The 17,597-nt window shown below is 39.5% G+C and overlaps 1 long non-coding RNA gene across 1 annotated transcript in view; it reads left to right on the plus strand.

The window, feature by feature from the left end:
• Nucleotides 1-1,535: 1,535 nt before the first annotated feature.
• LOC122466641 overlaps nt 1,536-17,597 on the plus strand; it is a 46,078-nt gene continuing 30,016 nt past the window's right edge. The window contains exon 1 of the long non-coding RNA XR_006292316.1: nt 1,536-1,669. This is a non-coding gene — a long non-coding RNA (uncharacterized LOC122466641). The remainder of the gene's footprint in view (nt 1,670-17,597) is intronic.

A 17,597-nucleotide genomic window follows, 5' to 3' on the forward strand; every position in this document is an offset into this window, starting at 1 on the left:
TATATAATTCATACAGTAATCCACTATTATGAAATACTTGAGTTCAAATATTGCCAACCAGATTTTGTATTCCTGTTTTAAATGCTGTTATTCAAGCTTGAGCTACAACAGTCTTTCAGCATCATCAGTTTATCACTTCAAAGGAGTGTGATCTAATGGTTTGAATAGGAAACTCGCCTAAAAATGGAAGTGAATAGAGCATATCCAAACGTTTTTAGAATCTCCAAATGAGTTTGGTTAGAGTCTAGTTGTAAAATCAGAAGGTTCAGGGGCAGTGGAGTGGCCCATTTAAAAAAAAATAGTGATTAAGCTGCTTGTTAGATGACACAGAAAATATTTCATTGTATTTGATTTTACTTATGATGGGCTAGATTCTTCCGCACTACTCATGCTGACTGATAACTTTACTCCTGGGTAGGCTTGTTGACCGCAGTGGAATTAACTGCTGCATAAGGGGCCATTTGAAATGAGAAAGGGTGCTAGAAACTGTCCCTCTCTAATAAGTGACTCTGCTACATTTATAAATGGAGAATAAGTGGCTTTCAGCAAAACGAACATAAACACTACTCATTCTCAAAATGATCTCAGTCATTGATTTTTTTTTTTCTGCTTGTTCATGGTAACTTGTGATTGCCACTCAAGAAGACAACTATGTATCCAGTATCACTCAAAATTAGGTAACATTAGGAAACCAAGGCTTTCCTTTTGTATCTAAACTGCTCTCTGATATACTAAAAAGATCTCTGACTGCATTCAGACTTGGATCATTTACAGTGATGACACAGAAGGGAGAGAAATCTGAAATAATATGTAGGGAAAATGCTTATTGATTGCAACTATTCTTTGAAGAACACCCGTGAAAGCTTATACTCAAATAAATTTGTTAGTCTCCAAGGTGCCACATGTACTCCTGTTCTTTTTGCAGATACAGTCTAACATGACTGCTACTCTGAAACCATGGATAATGCTGCGGCACATAGAGGAGGTTCTGATGTTCACAATACTTGGTCACTTTCCTGCTCTATAGCATTTGATCAAAAGAAGGGAAACTGAGGCAGTGTGGTGCATCCAAACAGGGAGATTCAGCAGTAGGAGGAGGAGGAGAGAAGAAGTTAGTTCAGATGGGTCGGAGCTGTTTTATCTTCAGGGAAACAGGATTGGACATCAACAAGGCTAAGATACACAAAAGGGGAAAGAAAAGCACAGCAAAGAGAGTATATGCAGTTTCGGTCTGTGCTGCTGCCTCTTGCTTGCACCCTGATTGTGGAGAAACACAGGCACAGCACCTTGTTTGATCAGCCACTCTGAAGTGGGCAAATTGTACCAATATCAGGTTATTGAGGGCATTGTTTTTAACTGCCTCTCTGGTCACAGGCTCACAGTGTTGCAAAAGATGCAGAAGGCAAAAAAGGAGAGAGGTAGGAAAAACAAACAAGGTGGATGAAGGAAAACGACACATGAAGGAAGAGGTCATAACAGGAACCCAATTTTCACATCCTAGGTGGAGTTTGGGATCTACCCAGAGCTGCTGGAGATGGTGATGTCATCTGGGTCCCTCTCTATGGCCCAGTTTGATCAGGACCTCTCTCAGGACTAGAATGATGAAGGCTCACCAGTGCTATGGCAGATCCCTGGTTCCCAAGAGATGCTGAGGGTGTCAGTCATGAAGGTAAGGTTGCTCCATCCGGTCCACCCATCTCCCAGACAGCTAATTTGATTCTTCCCCCTGCTCCTCTCATAGTGTGTGTGTGTTTAAGGACCCCAAAAGGGACTGATGGGTAAAATAGCCTCCCCTCATTATTTTGTCCACCAATTAGACTTCATTTCTGACACACCATCGTTGGTCCATTGATTTCTGATCCAAGCTTGATCTAAATATAGTCATTGAGTGATATCAGTAAGGCTAGTTGTTTGGACTATTTCAGTCTTTTTAACATTTGTATCTTTTCCATCAACGTTTATTGTTTTAGGAGATGGGATTATTTTATCAACTTTTATCCACTCTCCTACAGTTAAACTCAGAACTGAGGTCAGCCTATTTGGCCCCAGTTATTACATCAACACCACAACCTGGTCTTGTGCAAATCTGCCACCCACTGCTGCATAAAACCAGCCAGTACCAAGCAACAAGATTGCTGGCAGAAGCACCCGATTGTATTTGACATTCTTTCCAAAAGACTGAGTTCCTTCCTTGTTACACAGGGGCAGCTCCCAATATTACATAGTAAGTCTCTTTTCTAGTCTATTCTGCGGTGGAATGAAAGGCTAGATTTCAACAGGTTGAAGCCCTGAAGGGATTTCTCCAACACTGAACCAGGCCCTACTTCCTGAATATTTGAGACCTGATTTTCAGAGGTACACAGAGACGTTCATCTGAAGATAGATGCTCGGTTTCTTTGAAAAACAGGCCGGTTGCTATTTAGTTGTTTATCTCTTGACTATGAAAGTATTTATTTTGTATGTTTAGGGTTGCATGTGGCATTTAACCAACTAAAGAAGTGCATTGATTAAAGAAAATAATGAGTGCTCTGGTTTCCTGAAAATGAATATTGAAAGCTTCACTGATTAAACATTTCCTACTTTTAATTGCTTTTATCTCCCAGGCTAAAATGGAAGATTAGTGGAGATTAAATGTAATGCAACTCACTGACTAACCAACTATAGTGATCCTAAGAAGGGATGTTGATAACACAGGGTAATGATACAGTAGTGGGATGCTTCTCCAGTGTTGCATGTTGGAATCTGGATTCTTTCAGGCTGTGGAAGGGTGCACTACATTCTGACAGATCCAACTCAAGGATGCTCTCAGCATGCAAAGACTTGCTGAAAATTCCTTAGAGCTGCTTATAGTGCTTCAGAGATGCTTTTGAGTGATTAATGTTATCATATAAAATATAACATTCTTACATGCAGAACTATCTATCTTGTGTTGAATGTATAGTCATCAGCCCTTGGTGTTCCACAAGTGCCTTTTTCCCCTTGCTATCAGCTTTCCAGACTCCGTGGGAGTTAACTGCTCTGGGCTCGTTTCTAACTATGTTCTGCCTGTTACTGAGTTGTGTGTTGCTTCAGCACTGCTTATAACAGCTCCCAGCACGTCTGAGCTCAATTAGCCTACTTGCTTCATCAAAATGTACTATAGGTGTGTCCATAATACACAGATATAGAATATAATATAGTGTGCTAAAATATCCTCAAGACCTAGAAAAGAAAATACAGTGTAACATAATTGATTAGATTACAGAAGAATTCAGAAGACGAATGCCTGTGGTTCCATAAGCTTTTTTTTATTTAATCATTTTACTGAATGATTCATTTGCATAAATATAACAAGAAATGACGCTTAAACAGAAGGGAAATGAACACAGATTGAAGCTAGAGTAAAAATTAACTTCCAGTATCTTGGTTTTAGTCATGTGCATAGATTATTAAGGGTAAATTTAATCTAAGAGTGGATGTTACTAATTTGAGATATTTAATCGGTGTTTATTTAAGAAGCTCACATAGCATTAAATGTCTGTCTCTTGTATTTTATTCATTTCAGTATTTAATGCATATGAAAGATCCCTCTCCTAGGATCTAGCTGCCTTTGTTACCAGTTCAAAATACTGTATATTCTGTCAAAAGTGCTAGGGTCTCTATTGGGAACACTCATTCTAGGGACACAGATTTTCATCTCTTCAAAGATGGACCATATATTTTTCCCTTAAGTCCTCCAAGTCTCTGCTGAAGTTGTCCATGCATTTTTATTTAATGTTAGGAATTCTTTGGTAGAAGGGGATGGGAAAAGTTAGCTAACTCAAGAAAGAATCTTCAGGAGATTTATAGGAGGAAAGATTCCCCCCGTCCCTCAGTAATTTTTCCAATCATTTTTATTTGATTCTCATATTTATTGTTGAATGTTTAATCATTGTATACACTGAAAATGTCAATGATTGGAGAGTTGCAGTTTGACTCCAGTTTTTTTAGTGGATATGATGTCATGTGTTCTGTTTCAGATACTAGTGGTGAAATACTGGCACCATTTAAATCAATGGCAGAATTCTCATTGAGTTCTCAGGGGTCACTATTTCACCCATAGTGGTTTTTCCCTTGTTCTTCTGGTTTTCGAAGACCAATGTGTCGCCAAATAGTGTCAAAGGGGGTTTTTGAGTCCAAGACCCGCAGTACTGCTGAGTGCTGATACTCCAGACTGGGTGATCCAATTGCGAGAGTTAATGGCCACTTCACCTAGGAGCCAGAGTTGATGGTTGTGTTTCCCAGTGGAGAGAGTTGGTGGCTGCTTTGCCTAGAAACTCTAGTCACTGGCTGTGTTTCCAAATGGTGAGAATCAGTGGCAGTTTGCCTAGTGGTTGGAGTCCGTGATTGTGTCACCCAATGGCAGGAGTCGGAGGCAGCTTTGCCTGTAATCAGTGACTGGGCACGGGAACCTGGGCCCTCCCTGCTCCACTGGATTCCAACCCAGGGCCCAAAGAAATAATTGAAAATATGTCGCCGGGGCAGGCGCCCCTGCACCTGCCCCCTGGACCACTTTCTACCCCAGTTTCAGTTCCTCTGCTAGTGCCACTGGTCTGTCTTGGGGTCCCTTTTGGATTTTGCTCAGGTTACTCCTCCAGTGGGTCTCCCTCTATCTGGAGTGGCTTGTGGTCCTTGGCCGCCTCGGTGGAAGGTCCAGCAGCAGCTTGACGGTAAGGTCTGGTCTTGGCCACCTGGAGCCTTGGCAACTTATCTGTAGGAGGCTGCAACACCCAACTGCTCTCCTTAAACTCTGTCTCCACTGTGAGCATGTCCAGCAGGTGCTGCGGGGCATGGCCTCCTGTGTCCAGCAACTCCTTTAATCCTCACTTCACTAGTGAGGGGTTTGTTCACCCCATCACAAAGGGGAATCCAGATTGATTTATAACTGCATAGGTTAATATTAATAGAGAATGTCATTCTCCTTTAATTTATTCAGTGGTGCATAAAGAGTGCATATGCCTGTCTTATGGAGCTTGCTGGAGCTGTGAATGAGTTGTCAAACACAAGGACTAAGTTGACTAGACTGAAAGATACTAGTGGAATACACTAGGAAGTGTTAAATCTCTTCGTTATTGGCATTATATCACCACAGTGTTATCAACCTTAGGGATTTTATTTGCCCAGAGGAATTAATGGATATGCTTATAGTTTTAAAATAATTAGTAGTTTTGAGTATATTTGTAAAATATGTTAATTTTAGAAGAATTATCACTTTTATGACAGTGACTTTACCATTTAATCATCAGGAGAGGAGCAGATTCTGTAATAGTTGTATACTTATTTTGAAGACTGGGCTATAGTTGTTATATAGTAGGCATTATCCATGGTAATACTAATTCTTAAATAGCAGAATTACTTTACCTCGGCTTTAATTAGCAAGAGAAGTAAAAAGGAGGGGGAGAGAGGGTTGCATAGATGGTGAAAATATTACTGTATTGGCCTAGTTATGGGGGTGGGAGGTGAGTTGTGTGGTTTTGAGCAGCATATGAGTAAATCAGCAGAAGAGGTCTTACACAAGAGGTGCGTTAAATCCCAAACCCCTGTTTGTCAGGATTTCTTCTCAGCTGTATTGCTTAGGGTTCAATTCCAATAGTAAAAAATGGAGAGAAAGGGGCAAATTTGTTTGACCTGTTAATGTTAAAATATAGATGACTGAATCTCTGGACAGCGTTTTCCAAAGTATGGGTACATGGACCCTCCCTCCGCACCACGACGGTACAAACACCTTCACGTGTCCTGGGGAAAATCCAGCAATTCTCTTGCTCTTAGACTGGCCCTACGCTATGGTATCCTGCATCCCAACCATGATTACTTAGGTTTGGTACCTGCAAGACTTCTCTTTGGGAGCTTGTGACCAGACAGCCTTCTCAAGCCTTTAGATTGTTTAATCTAAACAGTAGGAATAAACGCAGGGGAAAAAGAATGTCTGCACAACAAAAATACGTACATCTCTATCTTACCCTAAGTCCTACCACCCTGAGGAATTGACAGGCAGGTTATGCATCATCGCACACTCCCATGGAGGCTATTCCTATGTTAGACTTTTCTCTGTGAACAGACAGCTGCCCCTACAGTCTCCCTAGAGAGTGACTTTTTAACTGTTTAGTGTCCTTTTTGATCTTTTGGCTCCCAGCCTTGGCAAAACAAATTCTGCACTGCTATTAAACAAAACCAACATATGCCTACAGTAAGCAATATAGCCATATAGTAATTATTCCAATAACCAGCTCACCAGTTTTCATTGTTCATAAATTAATAAAGATCAGCCCCATGTCCATCACAGTGAGCATAAAGAATTTTTACCCTTTTTGGGCCCAGGCCTGCAAAAATGCATATGCTTAATTTTATATCTATTATGTATATAAACTTCAACGCTTGCAGATTAGACCTCTACACAGCTTGCTTCCTCCAGTGTAGCAAACAAAAATGGCCACTCTGCAGAGTGAAAGGTTTTTTTCCTATAACTAAAATTAGGCTTTGACCACTTTCCCAATTTTGGGCAACCTTGATATGTTATCCGCAAGATTTGGAATATCAAGTACAAAGTTTAGTCAATCTGACCATATTATGAAATGGAGCTTTCTTTCTGACCTAGTGATGAGTATTTTTGTATCTATATTATGAAGCATTATTGAGTTATAAAAAGTGAATTTCCTAGGATATTCTTGGGATTTGAAAAATAACTAAATATGAGCAATATTTAGGAAATTTGGAAGTGAACCAATTCATACATTATGATTGTGTATATACAGGAGCATTTTCTATATAGCTCATGTATTTTTGCAAATAGCAAATCCATTTGGACAAGAAAGATTGTGTTTTTTTTAGTGCTTCCACCATTTCTTGTGCTTTTGCTTCATGTGAGAACCAAAGACTAAGTAGGGGGAGCTGGACAGACTTTTAGGTTGATCAGTTGGTATCAGCCCAGGCCTTCAAAGTTTTGGACCCATGTAGGTTGTTGAAAAAAAATGACTCAGTATCTTTTTAAATAAAATGTTATTTTTTATAAAGTTAAAACACTGATTGGCTGAAGGTTGCAAGCCACAATAATCAGTCTTACCGCACCTCCCACCAAGTTCTTAAGCTTTATACCTGATTTGTTCTATGCGGATTTGCATAGCTCTAAAGCAATTTGCATAGCTCTAAATCAGGCCTACCTGGAAGTTTTATGAAAATTAGGTTGTACTTGGCTAGTATCAACTTGGAAAAATCTCTCTTAAATAAGCAATTTTTAAATGTGCCATGTTTTGCAGAGACTAAGTCTGTGGTCCTTCCCCATCCTCTTGCCCCTTCAAAAATATCAAAAATCTGGACTACTTTTGAGGAAGTTGGGATGGTCTTATCCTGGTGAAAGGTCTTAAGGTGATATTGTGCTAACAGTTTACGGAAAATTCAACATAAAAAATCCTTTAAAAATAGCTAAAAGAACTCTAGCAACTACCAGTCACTTAACATTCATCCAACAAATCCTTCAGCTTGGCAGGGGGTTAAACTAGACGGCCCTTGCAGTTCCTTCTAACCCTATGGTACTATGATTCTATGATCAGCTAAGTTTCCGGAATCTACTGGGGAGACAGGTGAGGAAATGCCTAGTTCATGAATCCCACCAAGCTTAGGCGTGAGTGAGCTGCTAGGTGGTGTCAGCGTGTAGGCAGCTTTGTGCAAGTCCACTGGCAGAAATGTGGGTGCCTAATGCAAGTGTTGAGTTAGGCAGCAGCTGACCGGTCACTTTGTGAATGCCAGTGGTACCTAATATTGCACTTACGTGCCTTAAGAGGCTCTTAGCTTCCTAAGTCCCTCTTGTAAAGTCCTTTAGCCCTAAATTTTACTTTGGAAATCATCTTCTGAAATCTTTGTTCTTGACAGAGGAACATTATGTTAAAGCCCATGTAGATGAAACCCATTTAAAACATAAACGTCTTGATTTTATGTAATACTTTCTGTATTCCCCTATAAGTGATTTCTCACATTCAGTAGCGATAGCCTAAATTTAATCCCTAAATGCTATGTCTGTATTTGAGTTGGGAGGTGTGATTCCCAGACCCCATAGATGTAACTATGCTAGCTCTGCTTGAGCTAGCACGCTAAAAATAGCAGTGTAGGCAGGGTAGCACAGGTGATAGCTTGGGCTAGCTGCCCAAGTATGTGCATGCCCAGACCAGCTGGGTACAGATTTAGGCCAGCCAGCCCCATCATTGCCCATGCTACCCCAGCTACCTGCTATTTTTAGAAGCTCAACCAGAATTAGCACCAGTATGTCTACGTGAGCTGGGAATCTCACCATCCAGCTCAAATGTAAACATAGTCTTAGTGTAGGTTCCCCAGGTGCTCTAGGATAATGTGATCCCCTTAGTATGGGTGGTAGTTTGACTTTAAGAATTTTTTTTAAGTGACAGGTGAATGATATGAACTATTTTCATCTAAGTACATTATAGGTCAAGAGAAAGATTATATAGTATTCATCAAATTAAGAACATTTTAAATTTACATAAGTAAACGGAAGAAAGATGGCTATTACTCTTTGTAATAGGAAATGGAAGTTTAAATTTATTTCTTTGTCTGTGGTTATTGTACCATGTATAATTTTCAGGATGGGACAATATTTTGTAATGCTTTTTGTAATCACCATGTTGTAATGTGTGTTTGTCCCACATTCAGAGTAGTCATTTTGTTTGGATCTTGGTATCTTGTTTTCATAAATTTCTACTAAATAAATGAAAGGAGGATTTCTTTGAAGTTTCTCAGTCATTGTGTCTTGTGCACACAATTGCTCTAGTTGCCTTATTTTGAGACTTGCACTGGAGTTGTTTCATGGGTATTAGGGCGGAAATGTTTTTGTTTTTAGTAGAGTGGGCTTCCATTCCCAGCCAAGGCCCAGTGTCTCTGTTGTTTAATTTTTGTAGATCATACTGTACATGCATTTTTGAAAGAAAAAAAAAGATCTGAGCAGCCTCTAAGTACCCAATCTCCATATATAATTCTATTAATATGTTCTGTGGGGATCATTAAGCAACTATTTGAGAGACTGATTTCTAGGGCTGTGAATTGGATTATTTCTTCCTAATGAGGGGAGCCTAGGCTAGTGGTTAAAAATAATGGAGAGATCGGAGTCCTGGTCTGATTAGGTTATTGCGGGACTTCAGGCAAATAAGATAGTTGTTCTCTGCCTCAGTTTCTCCATATGTAATCTGGAAATGATACACCCATTTGTAAAGCATTCTGAAATCTTTGGATTAAAGGTACTATATGGGGGCAAAACATTATTAAATGTTTATAATGCTAGATATGAAATAACCCTAAATTATGTATGGCCTGATGCTCAGAGATATATTATATACCCACACCTCCCATTAGCTTCAATTTGAATGGGCACTCAGTACTTTTGAAAATCAAACCTGTAGTAGTCTATTTGGAATGGGACACCCTTTCTTTCTTCTTCGTGGTGCAGAGGACTCTCTAGCAAAATTTTGGTATATTAAATTCTGCTCCTCTAATTCTGCAAGTGTGGTGCTAGGAGGGCCCCAACCTTAATAAAGAATGGCCCTGCTGCAGTGTGAGAGGCTCGTGTATATATAGATAGATAGATAGATAGATAGTTTTTTATAGATTTTCCTTCAAGTATTGTGTTCCAGTAATATAACTTTAAGTGATACCATAACATACCTGCCTTCTGGGTTTTTTATATTTTGGCCTCAAACATGAAGGGTTTCCGCTTGTTGTGGGGGGAAAAAAAGCAATATAATTTTCTTTTGCCTGGATGGAGTTCAAAATGCACATAAAACTATTCTGAAACACTTTCCCCTTTTCATCCAAAAGACCCTCACTTTAATAAGCTATTTTTATTAGGAGGAGGGTTGGAAGAATGTTTGATAAGTGTGAAATCTGATAATTACAATGACAACAAATACATGATAACGTATTAAAGGATATATATCCAATAGGTAGTACTGGTACTGATGCCTGTATTTGAGATTGGTCAACACTTTTCATTGTAAGACTGTGTTTTCTGAAGCCTGTTTTCAGTTATTTATAATTTGGCCAAACTTTAATTATTCAAGATGAAATTCTCCATGCCAGGTGTTTGTCTCAGATAGAATTTTTTTCCCAAAAGTTTCATCTAAAATGGTTCAGCATTTCTAAGAACAAGGTTAGGGGAAAATGTTGTTTTTCCCATATTAGAAACATTCATACAACTGTTCCGTTGAGGAGCTATAGCAGCCTGATGCATTGGAGCAGGGACTTCGGGTTTATGGAAATCAATCTAACTTGATATCTTTTTTTAAATGAGATTACAAGTATGGCTGATACAGGTAATAGTATTAATGTAACAGACTTTTGTAAGATATTTGACAGGGTACCACATGATTATCTTTGATTACAAAACGAGAAAGAGAGAAAATTAACGTGACTCAGATGAAATGGATTAAAAACTGTCTAATTGGTTGGTCTCAAAACATAATTATCAATGGGGAATCATCATTGAATGGGTGTTTTTCTAGTGGGGTCCCACAGCAATTGGTTCTTTGCCCTATGCTAGTTAATATTTTTATGAATGATTGGGAAGAAAACCTAAAATTGTCACTGGTAAAGTTTGCAGATGATGTAAAAATTTGGGAAGTGGTAAGTAATGAAGAGGACAGGTCACTGATACAGAGTGATGTGAATAGCTTGGTAAGGTGGGTGCAAGCAAGCAATATGTATTTTAATATTGCTAAATGTATACATCTAGGAAGAAAGAATGTTGGCCACAATTACAGGATGGAGTACTGTATACTGGGAAACAGTGATTCTGAGAGAGAGATTTGGGAGTCCTGGTGGATAATCGCTGAACATGAGCTCCCTGTGCAACACATCATTGGATGCATGAACAGGGGAATCTTGAGTAGGAGTTGAGAGATTATTTTGCTATTACACTGGGCACTCGCTTGAACACTGTGCCAGTTCAGGTCTCCACAGTTCAAGAAGTATGTTGATAAATTGGAAAGGGTTCATAGAAGAGCCATGAGAATGATTAAAGGATTAGAAAACATTTCTTACAGTGACAAACTCGAGGAGCTCAATCTATTCATTTTAACAAAGAGAAGGGTAAGGGGTAACTTGATTAGTCTCTACATACCTATATGGGGAACAAATATTTAATAGTGGGCTCTTCAGTCTAGCAGAGACTATAACAACATGCAGTGGCTGGAGGTTGAAGCTAGACAAATTCAGACTGGAAATAAGGTGTACATTTTTAACTGATTGATTAACCATTGGAACAACTTACCACAGGGTCATGGTGGTTTCTCCATCATGACCATTTTTAAATCAGATTGAATGTTTTTCCTAAAAGATATGTTCTATTATTTTCGGTAAGTTATATGCCCCGCGTTATACAGGAGATCAGACTAGATGATCACAATGGCCCCTTCTAGCCTTTGAATCTATAAATCTACTTTAAATTTGGCCTTTTTGCTGTCCCTGTGAAAAGTCACTGAATTGGGCTAAGTTATAAGCCTCTAAAAAGTCTGTTTGCTCATGCTCACTTAAACTTTGGCAGCTAAATTCTCCAAAGATTTGCAGTGAGCATGACCCAGCTACTATGTGCCGACTGGACAGCAAATGAACTGAGCCAGCTGAGCATTTTCTGGTACAGGACTGCAGGGGCTGATTAGGATTTCCCTGCAATTGCCCTTTTTGGGACCAGAGGGTGACTGGCACAATGCATAGGAACTGAGAGCAGGGAAATCGTCTCTCTTGTGATCTCAGTGCTTCTCCTACTGGTGCCCAGGGAGCATGGAGGAAGAGGAGGAACAGCTGATTCAAATGTGGAGAAGTGAGGAACAAGGGAGTGGAGAGGAGGAAAGGGATGCATGAGGAAGACAGAGGGACTGAGCGTAGGAGCTGGGAGGTGGGGGACAGGAGCAGAAGGGTGCAGAGGACATGGGAATAGGAACAAGGGAGAATGGACAGGTGCCATAGTGGGGAGGATAAACAGGAGTGGGGGAACAGGGCAGGAGCCAGGGAGGCTGGATGGTGGCAGGGGCAAGAACCAAGAGGACGAATAGGAATAGAGACAGATGGGGAGGAGGTGCAGGGGTTGATAACAGCTGGGGATGGGAGAGGGGTGGCCACTGTGGGGGGGGGGGGGAAGGGGATAGAGGCAGAAGAGTCTGCAATCACTAAAGAACACTTTCTTACAGAACCTGGAATTGAACCCATCATTCTTGATTCTCAATAGTATTTGCTGTCTAGCAAATAACTATGAAACTCATTGGCAACAATGTGCATCTCTGTTAAATCTGTGTAAATTTTTTTCACCAAAATTTCTTTCACCAAAAAACGCAGATTTGGGTTGACTGAAACATTTCAGAAGTGCATGCCAATTTTATGGCAAATAGTTTGGTAGAAAATAGAAGAAAATTTTCAGAAGTGTCAAAACATTTCATGTAGACATTTCTGAAATGAAACATTTTGATTTTTCAGGCTAGTGTCACAAGGGGACATAGGCACTGTTCACAAAACTGCTGCCATCACCACCTCTTCCTACTCCTTTTTTGTGTGTGAATGGCCTACGTCCCCATGTGAATCTAGGTTTTCACTCCCAAAATTTCCTTTGCTTAGAAAAGAATAGAAAGTTGAAAAATACCCAAAAGTGAAATAGTGCAATTTTGTTTCAAGTTGAGCAAAACATTGTGGTCAACCTGAAATAAATAATTTTTGGAATTTTCTGTTTGCCAAGAAACTGGTTTTGGATGGGCGTGAAAATAATATTTTTTTTCGGTTTCTCACAATGGCCAGCAAACCGAAAAATCACTTATTTGCACAGCTCTAGTTTCCATACCTCTCTAATGGCAGGTCCACAGAGAACACATCATCTATCACTACCAGATACTCAGTTAGCTCAAGTAGTTGAGGACTGAACTGTGGATGTAAAGATTCCAACCTTGCTGCTGATCTATGTGCAGGATCAATATGGTTCTACCAGAATGAAACTTTTCTGTTTTTTAAAAAATTAGGTGATTACAGTTTAAAAAAAAAAAAAAACCTGGTAAGGCTGCAAAATCAAGCACTCAAAAATTAGGAATGACAAAATTAAGGATTCCTCGGCCCAGGATTTAATTTCTTTAATATCTCTGCTTTAAGTCTCAGTGAAAGATGTTAGGGGCAGCATGGCTTCTTTTCTGATGAGGACAAATCAATTTCACAGGAAAACGTCAGGGTGGGGAATGGCTGCTGTGAAGAATTCTGTAAGTTTATTTAACATTTGAGACTGTCTTGAAATTCTGCATGGAATATACGTTCAAGAAATTCCGCTCTGAAGACTGCTGGAATCTAGTCCCTCAAAACCACCTAGCAAGATGATCCGTGTTAGGTGATACCTATGTTGTGAGCAGAACCTACTTACAGTGCTCACTCACTTCTCAGTTTCAGTAACTCTGCTGAGGAGGGATTTGGTTTTTATTCTACTCCATATCTAGTTTTCTCCAAAGGCTTCCATTTTGCACTTTTCTTTTTGTTATGCCTTTCTGTGAGTATCTTCATTCCTTCCCCGACCAGAGAGCTGGCTTTTCTACATCTGACTCTGGCTGGATCTCCATTTTCTTCTTCTGCTGTTTGAGATGAGGAGCGTTTTTTTCCCATTTGTGCTTCATGGACTTTGAGTCTGGCTGAAGCCTTTTTGTCTTTGATTATCTTGAACGTATATTTTGTAGCCTGCAGAAAGATTTTAATTGTTGATAGATTTTTAGTGGTTTTCTTCACAGATAAAAAAAATGAGGCTCCCTGCCTCAGATCTTACACCATCAGGCAGTCTGTCATGTGGTCTCCTTGGTAGTTTATTTCCTATTTTGTGCTCCTCTCTAAACTATATATCAATGACATCAGAAGAATGAAACATCAAGGAGATAAAAATAGCAGGAAAAATCAAAACAACGCACCCCCATCACCTTGTAAAATTGAGAGAACTGCAGTCTGGTCTCCAGGGTCTTTTCTATCCTAACAAAATTCACTAGCCTTATTTGCACTGGTGCCATTCCATTGGTGGTAGCAAGAGAGGAAGCTGAGGTGTAGACAGGACAAAGGCATTTTATATAATACAACTTTACTCTGGGTTAAATGCTTATGTCCTGTCTACTAGACAACTTCCACCATTGCTCTATTGGTACAGCTGTACCAATGCGGAATACCACTTAAAATTTTCCTAGAGTAAGTTTATCCCAGTCATATCAGGCTTCATACCCTCTTATGCCATGATTGATAGGGATGGGGAAAATGTACCTGCACTTTCTGGACGGGTGGCTGTATTATTAAGAAGAAACTAATTTACAACTAAAGGGAAAATCATCCTGCACTACTGAGAATTAATATAGAGCCTTCAAGATTTTTTTTATATATATATATATAATATAGGATTGCTGGGTGAAATAAAAATCTCAAGACAAAGTGGCTTTCTGTATCTATCTTTATGACAAAATAAATTATTCTTAGAAAATAAAATCTGAAACCCCTCTTGGTAAAATTATTTGGTTTAATTAACTTTCAGACATGACATAGATGAAGAAACACATATTTGTGGTGAGTTTTCCTTGTTGAGCAATGTGCAATATACAGTTGGTGCAGGGATTAGCAATCCAGTCTCCTGTGTTCTATTCTCAACTATGCCACTGACCTTTTGTAAATCACTCAACCTCAATTTGCCCATTTTTAAACTTGATTAATAATACTTACAGGGGTTATTCTGAGACTGTGAGTGGGTTCTCTTGGGTCCTAACTGAGTAGGATTTTCTTCCATTAACCACTTTGAATGATTTTGATGACCAGTTGGAGACATATCAGACTCTGCAGCTGTTTGTATTTGTTGTAACAAGAGAGCTTTAGGAACGGTGTATGAGAGGATGACATTTACATGAGCTTCTGCTTTCTCCATAGTGTTGTGATAGTTTGCTGTTTCAAGAATAGCCTGCCTGGAGAAGTAGGCAACATGCTTATTCTTGGTAGACGAATACAAAACTTTGTAATCACAATCTTATCCTTTGAACATCCACCACTCAATGCAAGCTGGTGGGGAAAAAGACAGATTGTTGAACATAGAGGTTTGTGATCAGTCAGAATCTTGAAATGACATCTGAGGACTGCTCCTAATCCAACACAACCGGCATCTACCAATTTTAGGATCTGCTGAGGAGGATGTGTACCCAGAAAATTCTAATGTTGGTTTATTATACTCACATTTGTCTGGGTTTAACGTGAGATTCTTCTCCTGCAGTCATTCAGAAACAGCTGAGTGTCCTAGTTCTTCAGATGTGGTGCCAAATACTAATATGTTATTACTCATATTGAGAGCACAAGAGAATCCAGTTAGTACCTAACATATGGTGTTTTGAAATATAGCGGCCACTGGAGAAATGCTAAAACTGAGTAATTTATACTGGCATAGACCCATGTATGTCATGAAGGCCGTTATGGATCTTAACTCGGGGTAGAGCTCAAATTGGTGGTATCCTGTTGTGAAGTCAAGCTTGGAGAAGACTTTTGATCCATGCAGATCTGCAATAATCTCATTTACAGTAGAGGTAATGTGTTGCTCACACTAGACAGCATGATTGGTAAATGCATATCCACACAAATTTGGATTTTGCCTGGTTGATTGTGTTTTGGGGTCACTACTATAAATGAAACTGTTGTAGTAGCCAGGCAAGGTACTAACAAACTTCAACAGGATTTTATTTTTTAAAGTGGCAACCTCTTTTCCAAGCTGCTGCTGCACCCTCAGTAGGTCTCCCTCAGCCTCTTCAACTCCTCCCCCCTCCTTCCTGTTTCCTTTCAGACTCCCAACAGCCAGTGCTCCCAATTCTAATAATTTCAAGCAACATCTAAACACCACAGAAACCCATGATGTGGAGCCTTCCACTTGCTCAGTGATGTCAAGCTCTTCCAGATGTGCTAGTTCTTCCAACAGCTTTGTGACATAGAAAGGAATGTATCTGTGTGTGGTAAAGCTACAGGCCGAACTATGCTATCAATGTACAATTTTACTTGTTGTCCTTTCAACTTCCTATTTCCTGTGAACTTGTCCCCATGAGACATGCAGTTGATTTAGGAGGAGGAGTTGATTTAGGCTGTACCATTTGGATTGTCTGAATCATTCCTACTGCACTTGATGTGGTATAACTAATCAATGTATCTATGACATTAGTCACTACATATTTCAAACTGATAACAGAAGTGTCCTTAAACACAAAATGAGCCAAGAATACACTACTCATTGTCCATGGATTTCCATAGGCTGATACTTTTATTGCCATGGGTCATATACATATTGATTCATCACATTCACGAATGCGCTGATGTCAATAAAAACTTAAGTCTCATTTCCTGGTGTGATGATGATGTGCCATGATTGAACACTGTGCTCAGAAGATTTTCTTCACAGTATTCCCTGAGAAAATAAATAACAGCTGTCATCTTCTGAGGTGTCAGCTTGAAGCACATTCGTTTGATCTTGATATCTTTGTTGGAAATGTTTCTCAACTTTGCAGGGAGTAGTAGATCTACCGACTTTTGCATGATGGTTTAATTTTCCACAGCTGTGACAGACAACCCCTTCTGCAGGGCAGTCACCTTGATGTAAGTATGAGTCTCTACATTTTGTAGCATTTTACATTTGTCATCTTTGTGACTGAACCCTGAATTTTCCGGGATTGGTTACTGTCTTGAGAACACCTCACTCGATTCCAGATTGAGTTCTTAGAGTGGAGTGCGTGTGCTGTCTCTGCACTTGTTGCCAGTTTTCCTTCTCTATTTGTTGAGCATATGTTTGTGACATCTTGTTTACTCAAGCAGTGTCAAGTTTTGTGACGAGTTATTTGGGGGTCTTGGAGAAGTTATCTTCTCAGCTTAGCTGACAAACATCCTTCTATTATCTGCTATCTGCCATCTTATCTCACGATCCACATTTGTGAACTCACATGAACTTGCAAGGCAATATAGGTGGGCATGATACTCATCTATGTTTTCCCCTTCTCATGACATGCTTACCAGAATGTACATTGTTCATAGCTGGTGTTTTTATGTTGTTTAAAACACCCTCAGAGTGCTGTTTTTTGCTTTTTCTTGGTCCTTATTATGCACATTTTAAAAATATGATGCACTTTATTTCCTGGAAAATTAGGGAGTATAGAATGTTTTGTGGTAAAGTCATGTTCCTTCATCACAAAGAATCGATTTTCTAACCTTTCAGACCAGTATCCCCATCTGGGCCCAAAAGTGGAATGAGATTCCTAGACAGGAAACTCAGGGGAGTTCAGAAACTTTTTATTTTTTAAGTTAAGACTGAAGTATTGCAAAGTGTACTCTGTGTGGCTGTGAGAAATGAGGAAGACCCTTGGTCAACTTGTTGTCACAAAACCTTGGTTAGTAATGTTCTGCGTACACTATTGTGAGTATTTTTTAAACTTAAGATGGACATGTACAGCTTTCTGATGCAGTCTGGAGGATATCCTCACTCAAAATGCTGTCTATAATACATCTGGTCTGACAGAGCAAGGCACAATCACTAAAGTGTTGTTTACAGCATGGCAAGAAAGTGGCTTCCACAA

The sequence above is a fragment of the Chelonia mydas genome, chromosome 7 (assembly GCF_015237465.2).
Source record: "Chelonia mydas isolate rCheMyd1 chromosome 7, rCheMyd1.pri.v2, whole genome shotgun sequence".
NCBI lineage: Eukaryota > Metazoa > Chordata > Testudines > Cheloniidae > Chelonia > Chelonia mydas.